The sequence below is a fragment of the Dama dama genome, chromosome 20, assembly GCF_033118175.1.
Source record: "Dama dama isolate Ldn47 chromosome 20, ASM3311817v1, whole genome shotgun sequence".
NCBI classification, from domain to species: Eukaryota; Metazoa; Chordata; class Mammalia; order Artiodactyla; family Cervidae; genus Dama; species Dama dama.
This window is the reverse complement of record NC_083700.1, coordinates 45438538-45455959: the sequence shown is the minus strand read 5'-3', so window position 1 is coordinate 45455959 and position 17422 is coordinate 45438538. Positions and strand designations below refer to the sequence as shown.

The 17422-nt window shown below is 36.2% G+C and overlaps 1 protein-coding gene and 1 non-coding gene across 2 annotated transcripts in view; one reads left to right on the top strand and one right to left on the bottom strand.

Annotated features, from left to right (window-relative positions):
* DPYD (dihydropyrimidine dehydrogenase) overlaps window positions 1–17422 on the bottom strand; it is an 886622-nt gene that overhangs the window by 815335 nt on the left and 53865 nt on the right. The window lies entirely within an intron of this gene.
* LOC133041747 (U6 spliceosomal RNA) lies at window positions 6351–6457 on the top strand. The gene has a single exon (XR_009689323.1). It is a non-coding gene; the product is annotated as a U6 spliceosomal RNA (small nuclear RNA).

Here is a 17422-nt window from a genome sequence, read left to right as displayed (position 1 = left end):
CAAAATTCTCCAAGCCAGGTTTCAGCAATACATGAACAGTGAACCTCGAGATGTTCAAGCTGGTTTTAGAAAAGGCAGAGGAACCAGAGATCAAATTGCCAACATCCGCTGGATCATCGAAAAAGCAAGAGAGTTCCAGAAAAACATCTATTTCTGCTGTATTGACTACGCCAAAGCCTTTGACTGTGTGGATCACAATTAACTATGGAAAACTCTGAAAGAGATCGGAATACCAGACCACCTGACCTGCCTCCTGAGAAATCTGTATGCAGGTCAGGAAGCAACAGTTAGAACTGGACATGGAAAAACAGATTGGTTCTAAATAGGAAAAGGAGTAAGTCAAGGCTGTATATTGTCACCATGCTTATTTAACTTATATGCAGAGTACATCAGGAGAAACGCTGGGCTGAAAGAAGTACAAGCTGGAATCAAGATTGCTGGGAGAAATATCAATAACCTCAGATATACAGATGCTGCTGCTGCTGCTAAGTCCTATCAGTCGTGTACAACTCTGTGCGATCCCATAGATGGCAGCCCACCAGGCTCCCCCGACCCCGGGATTCTCCAGGCAAGAACACTGGAGTGGGTTGCCATTTCCTTCTCCAATGCATGAAAGTGAAAAGTGAAATTGAAGTCACTCAGTCATGACCTCCTCCTTGAGAGCCCCAGACCCCTTTCTCCTCCTCTGGCACTCCAAACTTTTTATCAACCTGCCTAGGAATTGACTCTCTCAATTTCCTCTCATTTTTCTATTTATATTCACCACAATGTATTTATAATAGCCAAAATTTTAATCTGTTTAATTACTGTTGGTCTTTCCTAACTAGATTGTACACACCATATGACCAGTCCCATTTAAACAGTAACCTGATAGTGTTGTTTAAACAACATAACTAACAAGTTTAAATTAATAAACATATATCAAATTTCACATGATAGCCCATAATAAGGGGACATAATTTAGTTTCAATTATTCTTAGGACATTAAAAGTATCCTAATATTATACAAATTTAAAAATATATTTTACAGTCAATTCTAAAAACCAATTATTATATAGGCTTTTTCACTACAATGAAGCATAAAGAGAAAATGATAACATAACAAGAAAACTATGATCATTTGGAAAAAGCATGAACCACTCATTCTCTCAACATATGTTAGGTAAAAAGAAAAAAATTTAAAAAAAATTCTAAATATGTAAAACTAAAAAATTCCATACTAAAGATCTCTCCAAGCTATAATTATTATTTTTTAACCTTAATGATATATTTAACTTAAGAAGTTAAGAAACAAGAATAACAGTTAAAATGTAAAATATAATAGTAATGGTATTATAATTAGGATAAAATGTGATGTAGCATGCTATAAGGGCATCCAGCAGAGACACAGATCTACACCACAGACGCAAGGGCAAACCCCCTTTCCCTTCACAAGGAAATGCTATATGATCACCAGAAGATGCAGAAATTAAACACACATATACCCACCACATACACATACACAGAGATGAAAGATCTGTAAAGAAGAAAGGGAAAAAAAGAAGAAGAAAGGGAAACAGCATCTACACTTTAGGGGGAGTCAATTCAGTCACTCAGTCGTGTCTGACTCTTTGCGACCCCATGAACCACAGCACGCCAGGCCTCCCTGTCCATCACCAACTCCCAGAGTCCACCCAAACCCATGTCCATTGACTCGGTGATGCCATCCAACCATCTCATCCTCTGTCATCCCCTTTTCCTCCTACCCTCAATCCTTCCCAGCATCAGGGTCTTCTCAAATGAGTCAGCTCTTCGCATCAAGTGGCCAAAGTATTGGAGTTTCAGCTTCAGCATCAGTCCTTCCAATGAACACCCAGGACTGATCTCCTTTAAGATTGACTGGTTGAATCTCCTTGCAGTCCAAGGGGCTCTCTTAGGGGGAGTATAAACTAGTAAACCCTTTATAAAGGAAAATTTTTCATCATTCATTGTTTGAACCAGCAATTTCACTTCTAGGACTCTACACTATAGAGACTTGTAGATATACATAAAGAAGGTAGACAGAGGAGTTTCACTACAGCATGGCTTGTAATGGTATACAACTGGGAAGTAATAAAAGTCTTTAAAAAAAAGATGATTAAATATGCAATTACATATGTATGTAATAGAATATTATGTAGCCAATACTTTGACTACCTGATGCAAAGAACTGACTCATTAGAAAAGACCCTGATGCTGGGAAAGATTGAAGGCAGGAGGAGAAGGGGATGACAGAGGGTGAGATGGTTGGATGGCATCACCGACTCAATAGACATGAGTTTGAGTAAACTCCGAAAGTTGGTGATGGACAGGGAGGCCTGGCATGCTGCAGTCCATGGGGTCGCAAAGAGTCGGACACGACTAAGCAATTGAACTGAACTGCTTATGCAGCCATTAAAATTAATGAAATAGATCAATATGTACTACCCAGGAATCAGGAAACTCTGTTTTTATATGTAGCAACTAACTCTTCTAAAAGTCTATAACCTGATAATCAATCCAATATGACAGTTTAAGTTACAATGTTACATTAAAAAATATATAATATTAAGTTTCTAGAAAGCAATCAATAAACACCTAAACCCCCAAACTGGAATAAAAGAAAAATAATATCACATGTAACAGAGTAGTATAGATCTGTTCAAAGAGAATGTCATCTCTTTAGGGTCCTAGCAAAACATGAAAGTAACACTAATCTAAAGTTAATTTATATCGATATTTAAGACCCTGGAATACAGTAAAGAAGGCTAGGCTAATTGAGTTGGGAAACAAACTCACCAATTAGTGGGAAAGGCAGATTTAGAGTCAATAAAAAATGGCAAGTATCTAATAAGATGCTGGACACTTAGTAGGTTTAAGAACTTATAGTATCATTGGAAAGAGTGACAAGTAAACAAGCAATGCAAATACAATGTAAATAATTTCTAAACAGTATAATTTACTTATTTGTAAGCTTTTATTGTCTATCTCCCATGACTAGAATGAGAGTGCCATGAAGAAAGGATTTTTGTCTAGTTGTATTCCAAATGTTTATAGCAGTGACAGGGAATTAATAAATTCTCAACAGATTAGTTGATTGAATAAAGAAAGGGAGAGAAAGTAAGGCAAAATACAAAGGAGGGAGGTTGGGCTACACTGGACGTAGATTCAGGGTACTGGGCCAGGAAGTAATCAGAGAAAGTTTCTGAGAAGATATAAAAACCTCAGAGAGACCTGAAAACAAGACTGAATTTAATGAATATATCTGAATGGCATGATATTGTCTTTGGTCAAGGACCAAAGACATAGAAGACTTCTTAGAAATAAATGGAACTGATTTCTGTGAAAATATTGTTTTATTTTGCAACTAATGTCCCTGTGGAGTATCCCAGGTTAAGATGTCAGATAGATAGAATTTGATACATATATCAAATTACACAGAGAGCTCTAATAAGAAAAAATGACTGTAAATATGTTCACTGGACTTAGCAACACAAAGGCCACTTGTGACCATTATGAGAGCGATTTCATTACAGGGAAGAAGTGGAAACCAGACTGTGGAGGGTTTAGGAGTAAAAGAGAAATGAATGTTTGGCTTTTCCAGTGAATGGGTAGTGATTTTGAGGTCTGGATGAGAAAAGGAGCTTTATCTGATTACATCTGTGAATATCTCTAGTTATAATATATACTTCAACAAACCTTTTTAAAGTGACAAGCTTAGGCTTTGTGTTTGTATGTGGAAGAGGAAATATTGCTACAGAGGTAGAGGAAGAAAAACATGCACTGTACTAAAAATTAGCTTCTTCCATAGGCTTTTGGACATGCTAACCAGGAACTCTGAGAATTCGACAGTGTAAGATTATTTATTGACAGTGGTTGGTTGGGAGAAAGATTTGCATATTATTTGAATGTGAAAAGAAAAATAAACAACTTTAATGAGCAGAGTAAGTGTGTTGACTGAACTACATGAAATGCATTTAGTTTTTCTCCCCAGGAGCATACTCAAGCTTATATATCTCTGTGCTTTTGGTGTTCTAGGATAGTATTTGTGAAAATATCAAAATACTTCTGCAGATATCTAAAAATGATTTATTGTAAAGAATATAAAATAACTGAGACCTAAAATTCATTACTTATTGATTACTGGAAAGTCATTCATTTATATTATGAAAAATTACCATAGAATTTTCATCATCACCATTCTCTCATTCTATTTTTTTCTGTTTCTTTCTTGCCATCCTCCCTCGCTCTTTAATTATTTACCTTGTTCCATTCTTTCCACAGTTAATTGTCAGGAAATATTTGCTGAAAGTTAATAATAAATTTTTTGCAGCATATTATAGCATTAAGAGATAGAGTTCAAAAAAGCGTGAGTCAATAACATTGCATTTATTTTGTCTTACTTAATTTTATGGCAAAAGTAACCCAGAAATTCACCTATATCACACCAATATAAGTACATTGCTTTTACTTTTAAAATCAGTTACAAAATTATAAAATACTTGACCATATTATAACGTTAACAATTGGCAATTGGCTTTTTTTATATAAGTGACAATATTTGGGAATGTGATTACTGCATTTTAAAATTCTTCGCACTGCATTTAAAATTATCGCTATAAGCGGTTATACACACATAGAAGCAGCAAAGACGGCTAAGACACAAAACCTGTCACCCAGAGGCTCTCGTCATCTCAAGTGTTATAATAGAAGTCATGGGAATCCACACAGTACCATGGCCACAGAGAGAAAACTTCCTTCCTTAAAACTAGGATGAAACTTCAAGAAGTATTTCCAAAAGGATACATAAAATAACCGTTATTTTCCATTTACTTTCCAAGTCACCTTGCCACCTCTGATTGATTCAATCAAAAGATGCCACAGGAAGGCAAATGCAGAGTAATCACACAGGCAACAGGCACTCAGTATGACTTCCATAGGGAGATTCTTAACCGGCCTCCTGAGAGTGGCTTAGAAGTGTGGCAAGACATATTGATGGATGTAAAGTGATAGCATTTTTACATGATAAAAACTAAGTCATCTGTACGCACTCAGAATTTACCACGTCTCAAAACATATTTGAACACTATGTAAGTCCATCGGTTACCTTTCTGATTTTAACAATTTCAAAAATACCCTATTTGAAAGGTTTTTAATAAATTATAAATACTTAATATCTTCTTTCTGTACTTGATTTTTACTACATTCTCTTATTTACATACATATTCATGTTTTATATATAATGACATACTTATGTCATATGTTGTATTTACCTATATATAAAATGTTTATTTACATAAATTAACATATATACAGAAATGCAATTAACTCATTTAGCAAGCCCCATTTATACATCTCCAAATACTGCCTGATACTTCAGTGTGGCATGTATATATTTCTATGTGTGCCATGGTGTTCTAAAACAGAAGAAAAATAAAGAAAAAGGCTGGAAAGTGCTGTACGAAATGATTAGTCAATTTGTGATGATGGAAAAAAGTGCCCTATCTTTACAGTAGTGGTGCTCTCTTCAGCTAGATTATTCTGTTTGTGAAATTTTAACCTATAAACAATATTACAAAGTATGCCTCAAAGGATCTCACAATTTCATAAGATGTCCAGATCTTAAGTGCATCAGAGTAAGAAACATTATTACTGATTTCATTTGGGCACCACAGAAAAAGCATAAAATGCTCCTCCTCTAGTCCTTTATAGAGAATAATTCCAGACAAAAATAAAAACTTCTCATCATAACAATCCAAAGATATAAGCTATCTGATATTTCTCCTCTTATGACCTAAAATAGTTTTTTCAGTTAAAAGCCAGGATGATAGCAGTATTATATTTACTTATAGAACTTGAAAATCATTTTGCTCACTAAAAATACTGTTAGAGATGGTTAGAGATAATTGGGCATTCTACTACAGACCTTTTTATTGAGTACACTGGGGGCTAAATACTTCTAATTCTGATCCCTCAAAATGGATACAACATGAAAATATTGGTGTCCAATGGCAAATGAGTTTGGAAAACCAAATTTTAAATTTGAACTTCAATTTTGATACATGTGAGACTATTTCTTTAAGTTTTAATTAGATCTGATATAGTAACATGGTCTAGTTTCTAGAATTTTTGTTTCATTAATTTGTGCATGTACTTTTGCCAAGTATTTGTGTCATCCCTGAGGATATAGTTATGAACAAAACTGACTAAGCCACTGCCTTCAAGAAACTTGTATTTTAGAGAAGGAGAAAGTCAATAAACAAATATCAGCAAATATGTAGGTGATAATAAATGCTATAGAGAAATATTAAGTGTAAATAGGGATAATAAGAAATGATAGAAAGACAGATAGAGTGCTCGCTTCGGCAGCACATATACTAAAATTGGAACGATACAGAGAAGATTAGCATGGCCCCTGTGCAAGGATGACACGCAAATTCGTGAAGCGTTCCATATTTATAAAAAATAAATAAATAAATAAATAAAGATAGAACAACAAAGGAAAAAAGAAATGCTGGAATGGGAGACATTGCTATTATGACTTTCAGTCTCAAGAAAGATCTCGCCAGTTAGATCACATCTGAGCAGATATATGAAGGAAGTTATAGAGTATGCTATGCAGATATATGGGAAGAAGTATGTCAGATTAAAAAAAAAAAAAAAGACAGTATAAATGCCATGAAGCCGGAAGCTATATGATGTTTCATAAAAAATTCAGGCGACAGACTTGGAGTGTCTGGTTCTGCAAGTAAAGAGATTGGAAGTCACCACTGCAACTTAACAAAAAGTAAAAAGCTGAACAAGCTGAAAAATCAACATCTTTTCTTGGACTTGGAAAAGAGGGGAGGACCCAGAGCAATGCATTTTCCCAAGATGGGAGAGGCAGGTGTACACAGCGAGTCAGAGTATACCAGCATGAAGACTAAGGAGAGGAAATTGCCACGGGAAGCAGTACCAGAGTAAGAAACGATAAACTGTCATTGATAAACGGTTGGGGGCTCAATGTGAACAAGTCTGACAGTGAAAAACTCCAGGGAACCCTATAATAGGGAAGCCTCCAAAACACTGTCAGATTCACCACCCAGAGTAGATAATATTAACTTGAGAGACAGCAGACTTCAAAGCAACGAAATTTATCACAGGAAAACAAGCCACATGCAAAAGAATGAAACTTGACCCCTATGTTACACCATACATAAAAATCAACTTCAGAAAAAAAAACATCAACTTCAAATCGATTAAAAACTTAAACAACAGGCCTTAAAATACAAAACTCCTAGAAGAAAACAAAGGAGGAAAGCTCCTTGACATTGGTCTTAGAAAAAAATTTTGGACTTGACACCAAAAGCAAAAGCAAAAATAAAGAAGTGGGATGACATCAAACTGAAAAATCTTCTGCAAAGCAAAGAAAACCATCAACAAAATAAACAGGCAGCCTATGAAATAGGAGAAAAGATTCACAAATCACATATCTGACAAGGGGTTAATATCCGAAATATACAAGGGACACGTACAACTCAACAGCAAAAATAACCCAATTGAAAAATAGGCAAAGAACTTACACATTTTCCCAAAGGCATACAAATGGCCAACATGTACATGAAAAGGTGAACAACATCACTAATTATCAGGGAAAAGCAAACCAAAACCACAGTGAAACATCTCCTCACACGTTAGGACATCTATTATCAAAAAGAAAATGTAATAAATGCTGGAGAAGACATGGAGAGAAGGGAACTCTTCATATACGGTAGGTGGAAATGTAAACTGATAGTGCCATATCGAGAACATATGGAGGCTCCTCAAGATATTAGAACTAGAACTATCAGGTGGTTGTTGTTTAGTCACTAAGTCGTGTCCAACTCTTTTGCAATCCCATGGACCACAGTCTGCCAGGCTCCTCTGTCCACGGGATTTCCTAGCTAAAAATACTGGAGTGGGTAGACATTTCCTTCTCCAGGGGATCTTCCCAACCCAGGGATCGAACCCACATCTCCTTGACTAGCAGGCAGATAATTCACCACTGAGCCACCAGGTAAGCCCCAGAACTAGCATATGACCCAGCAATCCCACAGAGTTAAATCATGGGGGGGAACAACGAAAGTTGGAATAAGAAGGATAGTGTTGCAAGTTTTACAGTTCTGTCTTTTATCTTGAGTGTGATGGGAAGACAATGAGAAGACATGCTGCATTTTATGTTTCAAATTAAAAATAATATGGGGTTTGGGTATTTTTTAATGGCTGAGGACAAGGGGAAAACAAGAAGATCATCAGGGAGAATACATTAAGTTCAATGTTGCTTTAGATCAGGGCAAGAGATGGTCACTTTGGTGAACCTCTATATTTCAAGCATAAACACCCATAATAAATTTACAAAAGAAAAAATGGCTGCTTCTGTCATTCTGAAACTGATATTAGGAGCAGAAGCAGGCCTAAGCTCTCTCATAATTCTACACATCCAGTTACAATCAACCATTCAGACTCCAGAGAATATTTCTCTACATCTTACATCCTATCTCCTTTAAAAAGAGAGGACAATATGAACAAGTTTGAGTTATGCCGTTACTGACATATGAGACAAAACTGCTTTGGAATGAAAGGAAGAAGTGAGTCACAGAAGCCTTTAATTAATAAACATAAACTTAAAGTCCTTCCCTGTAGATAGCATTAATTTACTAGCATGTGAGATGAGTGCAATTGTGCGATAGTTTGAGCATTCTTTGGGATTGCCTTTCTTAGGGACTGGAACGAAAACTGACCTTTTCCAGTCCTGTGGCCACTGCTGAGTTTTCCAAATTTGCTGGCATATTGAATGCAGCACTTTCACAGCATCATCTTTCAGGCTATGATATAGCGCACCTAGAATTCCATCACCTCCACTAGCTTTGTTCGTAGTGATGCTTTCTAAGGCCCACTTGACTTCACATTCCAGGATGTCTGGCTCTAGATGAGTGATCACACCATCGTGATTATCCGGGTCATGAAGATCTTTTATGTACAGTTCTTCTGTGTATTCTTGTCACCTCTTCTTAATATCTTCTGCTTCTGTTCAGTTCAGTTCAGTCGCTCAGTTGTGTTCGGCAATTTGCGACCCCATGAATCGCAGCACACCAGGCCTCCCTGTCCATCACCAACTCCCAGAGTTTACTCAAACTCATGTCCATCAAGTCAGTGATGCCATCCAACCATCTCATCCTCTGCTGTCCCCTTCTCCTCCTGCCTCCAATCCCTCCCAGCATCAGGGTCTTTTCCAATGAGTCAACTCTTCACATGAGGTGGCCAAGGTATTGGAGTTTCAGCTTCAGCATCAGTCCTTCCAATGAACACCCAAAACTTATCTGCTTTAGGATAGACTGGTTGGATCTCCTTGCAGTCCAAAGGACTCTCTAGAGTCCTCTCCAACACCACAGGTCAAAAGCATCAATTTTTCGGCACTCAGCCGAAATCTCACATATCAGTAATCTCACATATGCAGATGACACCACCCTTATGGCAGAAAGTGAAGAGGAACTAAAAAGCCTCTTGATGAAAGTGAAAGAGGAGAGTGAAAAACTTGGCTTAAAGCTCAACATTCAGAAAATTAAGATCATGGCATCTGGCCCCATCACTTCATGGGAAATAGACGGGGAAACAGTGGAAACAGTGTCAGACTTTATCTTTTTGGGCTCCAAAATCACTGCAGATGGTGATTGCAGCCATGAAATTAAAAGACGCTTACTCCTTGGAAGGAAAGTGATGACCAATCTAGATAGCATATTAAAAACCAGAGACATTACTTTGCCAACAAGAGTCCGTCTAGTCAAGGCTATGGTTTTTCCAGTGGTCATGTATGGATGTGAGAGTTGGACTGTGAAGAAAGCTGAGTGCCGAAAAATTGATGCTTTTGACCTGTGGTGTTGGAGAAGACTCTTGAGAGTCCCTTGGACTGCAAGGAGATCCAACCAGTCCATCCTCGAGGAGATCAGTCCTGGGTGTTCATTGGAAGGACTGATGCTGAAATTGAAACTCCAATGCTTTGGCCACCTCACGCGAAGAGTTGACTCATTGGAAAAGACCCTGATGCTGGGAGGGATTGGGGGCAGGAGGAAAAGGGGACGACAGAGGATGAGGTGGCTGGATGGCATCACCGACTCAATGGACATGAGTTTGAATAAACTCCGGAGTTGGTGATGGACAGGGAGGCCTTGCCTGCTGCAATTCATGGGGTCGTAAAGAGTCAGACACGACTGAACAACTGAACTCAAGTGGATAGATAGCATAAATGCAATACTTCATGTATCATTTGCTAGTAGTACCAAGAGTGCTGTGTGGTAGAGGGAACTCAGCACGGCCTGGAGAGGAATGTTTTTCTCCACACCCCGCTGACCCCCGACTATCTAATCCTTACAAAAATCTGCTTGTGGCAGCCAGAGAATAACTTGCAATATTAAACAATCCATATTACTCTTAAATTTGTATGCCTATATAGATCTAGATAGAATATGTGAAACATAATTCTTTATAGTACCATTTACATGAAAATTAAAGTCTATATTCAAATTAATTAATTTTTATCAAAATACTAATATTTGATAATATTTACAAAAAAGTTAAATATAAATTTCAACTTCATTAAAAAATCTGCATTTAAATTTGAGATATTAAAAATTATAAAGTATATTACTTCATTGCACGATTTTGTTTATATTATTATGTCATTCTCATAATTTGAATATTTTTGAAAAATAAGTTTTAAACATATGCAAATAGTCTGCAAATGTTTAAATAGTTGAAAAACTTCCATTTACCTTTTATTGAATTATATTTAAATTTGTGCATTTTGACTAAATTCCATTTATAGTTTAATTCTTTAAAACATTGTCACTAGAATACAAATTATATGACATCCTCAATTATACAAGTTTGTTTCTGCTGAAACAAAGGCAAGAAAAAATAAATTTTGTAATATAAATACAATAATTTATAAACTATACATATGCTTATTACTCATCTAAGCCTCACCAGCCCACCAACAGAACAGACATGTATAAAAGGCATATTTTTCAACACTGTCACTATGAATATGTATTTGTTAAAGTTGGATGCTAGAACATAATTTTTTAACACTTTTTGGTCTTGCATTATAGCCTATAAATATTCAGACAGAAGAGATGTGGGCCTCTATTTGTATTCTTGCCTGAACCAAACAAATGTCCAGGCTAGTGTGACAACTAGAAGACAAGATATGATTGTGCAGCTGTACACAAAATTCTAGGAGAAACCATTCACACGGATCACAATATAAATGAAGCTCTCATGAGGTCAAGAAGGTGAGAAGTTGCCTTTTCTATATGTATTTTGAAGGCAGACCTAATTTCTTAACAGACAAGAAACAATGTTTGGAGAAAATGAGAAGTAAAGACTTCAACATTTTTGGCCAGAGGAATTAAGTGGATAAAGTTATCATTCACTGAGACTTATTTGGCATTTAAACAGATAAAAGTTTAGGTAACTGTTAAAAAACTCCTGACACTTTCTGTGTATTTTCTCTAGAGAGGAATGACAGAACAATAATACCTACCACAGAAATACTTCACTATGGTAATAAGATAAATGTCAAGTGTTTTGACTTCCTTGGAGGAAAACATTCTAAAAATGCAAACTGGAATTGCTATCTTGATATTACATTCATGATAGATTTTAAATGATTTCTTAAAAGTATATGTTCCGTCTAGATTCTTTCCTGATGCCAACATTGTGTTAACAGTGCCAATATAAGACTCAAATACAACGCAAACCTCAAAACACTTTTTTCCTTTCATCAACATCACTATTTTCAGCACTTCAGCACTGTTTTCAACATTACTGAATTTTACTGATCTTTCACATGTAGCTTTCTAGATGTTTATTCCCATTATTTAAATATCTGCTTCTATTTTCTGATTCATAATAAAGTATTTTTATTTCTCTTTCTGTTACTGCCCTTATGACAGTACAATAACATTATTGCTTTGAGACAATTTTCTGTCAGGTATATCAAACTGCTGAGTAGACTTGGATCACTCTTTTGAAATGAGATTTTTAGTTAAATTTGATTTGAATTTTGGGCAAACCCAGTAAAACTTGCATACTGAAAAACTGGTAACAAAAACAACTTTAAAAGGTGGATAAATGTAACAACTACTCATGTCTTTTTTCAGTTTAGTACAAAAATATTCCAAACATTTAATTTTTTCCTGTAAAAATATATTTTTTTATATATTCTGAAGTGTGCTAGGGTTTAAAGTTGTCAATTTCATCCCTAGATGCTAAATATTTTACTTACTAGCTACGTGACTTGGACAAGGAACTTAACATCTCTAATTCTCTGTTCCTTGTCTTTAAATAGGGATAACTCTAGTACTTAACATCACTGAATTATTGTGAAAATTAAGTGAGTGCTATTTAATTTCTTCTTCTAAAAAGGGTGGACAGTAACATACAATTAAAGCCTTCATAAGCTGTCCTTATTATCCTGTCTATTCTAGTAATACTATAGTTATCTGCAGTTCATTGAAAATATGTCACTATTCCATAAATCTGTGAGGCTACACATGATATTTGTTTGGTTGTATTGCTTCCTTTCCCTCTTCTCTTTCCTGCTTGCTTAAAGGCCTGCTACATCTTCAAGATTCAAATGAGCCATCATGTTCTCCAATTATTCATTGTACTCCCTCCTGGCAAAGGTAAATGTTCTGTAATTATCCAGTTATTTATTTCACAAATATTTATAGAATGCCCAACATTATCCAATGTTCTAGAATCTTTTTATGTTTTAAAATGTATCTAGTCAAGATTTATCTTAAAAATATAATTGTTTCTATCTTGACCTTCTCTGTTCATTTCTTTTTTACCATCAGTCCAAACCCAGTTTGTTTAATGAATGAAAAGAAGACTGAAATGCCACCATTTCCATTTATCTCTGTCTTTGAGGGATTAAATATTTATTCAACTGAGAAACTACCTGCCATGTAGGAGTTGTAGATTCAGTCCCTGGGTCCAGAAGATCCCCTGGAGAAGGAAATGGCAATCCACTCCAGTATTCCTCCTGGGGAAGTCCCAGGGACAGAGGAGCCTGGCAGGCTACATACAGTTCATGGGGTTGCAAAGAGTCAGACACAACTCAGTGACTAAATCATATTTATCTTTTTACCATCAGTCCAAACTCAGTCTGTTGAATGAATGAAAAGAAGACTGAAATGCCACCATTTCCATTTATTTCTGTCTTTGAGGGATTAAACATTTATTCAATCGATTCATAAAATTTCCCACTCAAAAGATTAAAACCAGATTACTATGATGACATTCATCACAAAGAAAGTAATGTTTCAATGCTAGACAAAATGTACTATGAACATTTCCAAGAAGGTATAAGATGAAGTAAAAAGGAATAATGCTTTTTATAGGGAAGATAAGTGAGACTCTTCAAAAGAACACTTTCAGTGAAAAAATTACAAGTATATGATATTCAATGTAATAAAGCTTAGAACATCTGATAAAGCTTAAATTTGCCTTGCAGATAACCTGTCCAATATATACCCAAAGGTTTGAGGCTTGATAAGTTCTATCAGCCTTTCTTTGGATTGGAGGGAAGTTATCTTCTCTTCCACTTGTTCTTTTTTTTTTTCATCTCTGCCTAGAGGCAATTGTGGGACAGCCAGAACCACAGACGGTATAATATCACCAGTAATTAGAAAGAAGTGATTTTACCACTGAATGTCTGTAATAACAACAATAAGAAGAAAATATCAGCATCAAGGATATAAAAATCTATCAAGAACAAAGATAACAGCTAGCAGTCATTGAGTGTGCTCTCTATACGCCAGGCACTTGCCAGTCAATGAGCCAAGGCAGCTGGTAATTCTCACCATACATCAGTGCTACATTCCACTCCTGTCTGTTCCTCCCTAATAAAAATATGGGTGCCTTCTTATAACCCTACTATGAAGAATCTGCCTGAAATGCAGGAGACCCAGGTTCAGTTCCTGGGTCGGGAAGACCCTCTGGAAAAGGAAATGGCAACCCATTCCAGTATACTTGCCTGGAGAATCCCATGGACAGAGGAGCCTGACGGGGTACAGTCTATTGGGTTGCAAGAGTCGGACATGACTTAGCAACTAAACCACCACCATGGTACTCAGTATATATTTATTGAATGATAAATGACATCTTATTTAACTTTTTCATCCCTTTCCAATGTAGAGAGCTGCTCATTCTTTCTAAATAATCTTCACAATATCTGAAGAATCTTTAATCCCATTCTCTCTATTCACATAACTCCCACCTTTATTGATGCTCTTAACTAAAATGTTCCAAATTAATATTCTAAAGATTACTCATTAATTTTAAAACATTACTTTTATGATGGTCGTACTGTAGTCAAATTCGTGAGCTTATTACCCTAAGGGAAACATCCAAATCCCTAAAGTATACTTAATTGTTTTCACAAGCTCAATACAGTTTTCCTTTCTAGACATTTCCATCTTCACTCTGCCTTCTTCTATTACTCTCAGACATGAATCCCTTCTCAAATTTGAATTATCTACTGGATTTTTGTCTCCCAAATATAGTATGCATATTCCACATTCAAACCTCTGTTCTCCTTTCTGGACCTCCTGGCCCTCTTCCTTTTATTCACTCTTTTAAATCTTGTCCTACTAAACCAAAAGATAGCAAGAGCCCAGGGATAATAGAAAAACTATTCCAAATATGTGCAAGAAAAACAACCACACTGTCAAACCACTTTAGGCAGTGCTGTGGGGAAATGATTTGCATAGATTATTGTTGATATGTAGTTTACAAAGCTACGAGCTTTAAAGCCAGAAAGTATAACTTTAAAAAGAAGGCATACCGATAGAGATAAAGAGGGATACATTAATATAGAGGTACAGATACAGATTCCAATTCTCAAAACACATGAGTGACAATTTAAAAGCATATGGATAGGATGAACCAATAGACAATAAGAGCAAAGTCATACCATAAATACTACCTGTATTCTTATTGGGAGAAAAAAATGCAAGTAGTCCAAAATAACCAACTACAATTACTTCATGTAACATGGAAACAAATTAAAAATACTACATCTGGGTATGTTTTGTCTTTTATAGAATAAAGAACACTGAGTTTATGACAAAAGCTCTATTTAATCATAAAAAAACATATGGTTATATTAACCTGGATTTGTTAACCAAATACCCAAATGTATGAAGGGGGTCAATTGTATAGTGATGAACGGTAACTAGACCTTTGGTGGTAATCACATTGTGTACAGATGTTGAACTATAATGTTTTATACCTGAAACTTATATAATGTTACATACCAATTTTACCTCATTTTTTTAAAAAAGCATGTGACATTTGAAAAAAAAAAGACACAAGATAAATAAATGTACTATCACTTTTCTCAATATTTAATATCTATAATTATGACTGAAGAACTGATGTTTTGAACTGTGGTGTTGAAGAAGACTCTTCAGAGTCCCCTGGATTGTAAGGAGATCAATCCTGAAGGAAACCCACTCTGAATATTCACTGGAAGGACTGATGCTGAAGCTGAAGCTCCAATACTTTGGCCACCTGATTCAAAGTGCCGACTCACTGGAGAAGCCCCCAGTGCTGAGAAGGATTGAGAGCATGAGTAGAAGGTGACAATGCAGGATGAGATGGTTGGATGGTATCACTGACTCAAGGGACATGAGTCTGAGCAAAGTCCAGGAGATAGCGAAGGACAGAGAAGACTGGCGTGCTGTCGTAGATGGGGTCACAAAGACTCAGACACAACTTAGAGACTGAACAACAACCAAGACTGAAGACATACAATTCTTCAAAGAAATCCTAGATAAGTGTCTTATCATCTGAGCCTGAGACACTCCCCATATGTACATAAAAATAAAATAATAAAATAACTTTGTTTAGTGAGCATTTACCATGTGCTAAGCTTTATATTGGGCTTCCCCGGTGGCTCAGTGGTAAAGAATCTGACTGAAATGCAGTAGACACGAAAGACGTGGGTTCGATCCCTGGATCAGGAAGATCCACCTGAGGAGGACATGGCAACCCACTCTAATATTCTTGCCTAGAGAATCCAATGGACGGAAGAGCCTGGAGGGCTATAGTCCATGGGGTCACAAAGAGTCAGACATGACTGAAGAGACTTGGTGTGCATGCACGCAAGTTTTGTATTATACCATTTAAAATTTATTAGTTCACTTAATTCTCAAAATAATTTAATTAGATTGCCCTAATTATTAGTATTTTCCTTTTTTATTGAAGGAAATTGGAGTTAGCTGATAGAAGTGAAGAACTGTATCCAAGATCAAGTCAGTAAATGCAGAGAAACGGTTTTCACCTAAGCAACCTACTCCAGTATTCTCGTCTGGAGAATCCCATGCACAGAGGAGCCTGATGGGCTATGGTCCATATAATTTCAAAAAGTTGGACATGGCTGAAGCAACTTAGCACACACACAGTCTGTCTCTGAGCAGGAGATGATTACATTACACTCTACTGTCTCACTCAACATGTAAGGTTTTACTACTACTTACTCTGTTATTCTTCCCCTACTTTAATTGTAAGTTTAATATATTCCCTAAAAATTAAACATCTTTTTCTAAGTCATTAGAATTTGACATATGAGAAATTGTCATATTGTGCACCTTAGGATTTTTTGGTTGTCTATACCTAAAACCTACTTTAGCTTAAGCCAAAATAAGATGACTATATTTGGGTACAAGAATATATCACAAACACAAAACTGCAAAACTCTCCTAATGAAAAGCCATGAGTAACCCAGGAAAGTTTTTATCTACATCTGCCTCAATCTTCTCTCTCTTCAGACTGGATTTTTTAATATAATTGTCAGGTGGAAAATGGCCACCCCATAACACCCAGATTTCACATTTTTTCTGCCCAAACAGCCTAGAATGAAATACCATCTCTTGTCCCAGATTTCTAAGAGAGAATCTGCTTTTCCTGGGTTGGATCAATTTTCTCAATCAGATTCAGAATTTGACCCTAGAATGAGCTCAGAGTCAAATGGTACATGAACAAATTCAAGGCCCCACACTATGTGTCTGTAAACTGGGGGCATATATCCTCAAAAGTATACACCACAGTTATATTTATTCCAGAACTTATGATACAAATTTGTCTCTTGCAGAAAAAGAATCCTATAACTAAGGAACATAAAAAATACAGCCAGTTCAATTCTAAGAGGCTGCACATGAAGGCAATCAAAGTATGCTACCCCAAAATATGCTACTGCAGCATAAAGATTATTTTGAGCTAAAGCCAATTAAGACAAAGCAAAAGCACAAAGAGCTCTCTGCCCTCTGCTATCTGTCTAAAAGCAGGACGTAAATTTCCCTCTGTGAAGGTGTTTCTCCCCGCTTCTCTGGTACCAGGA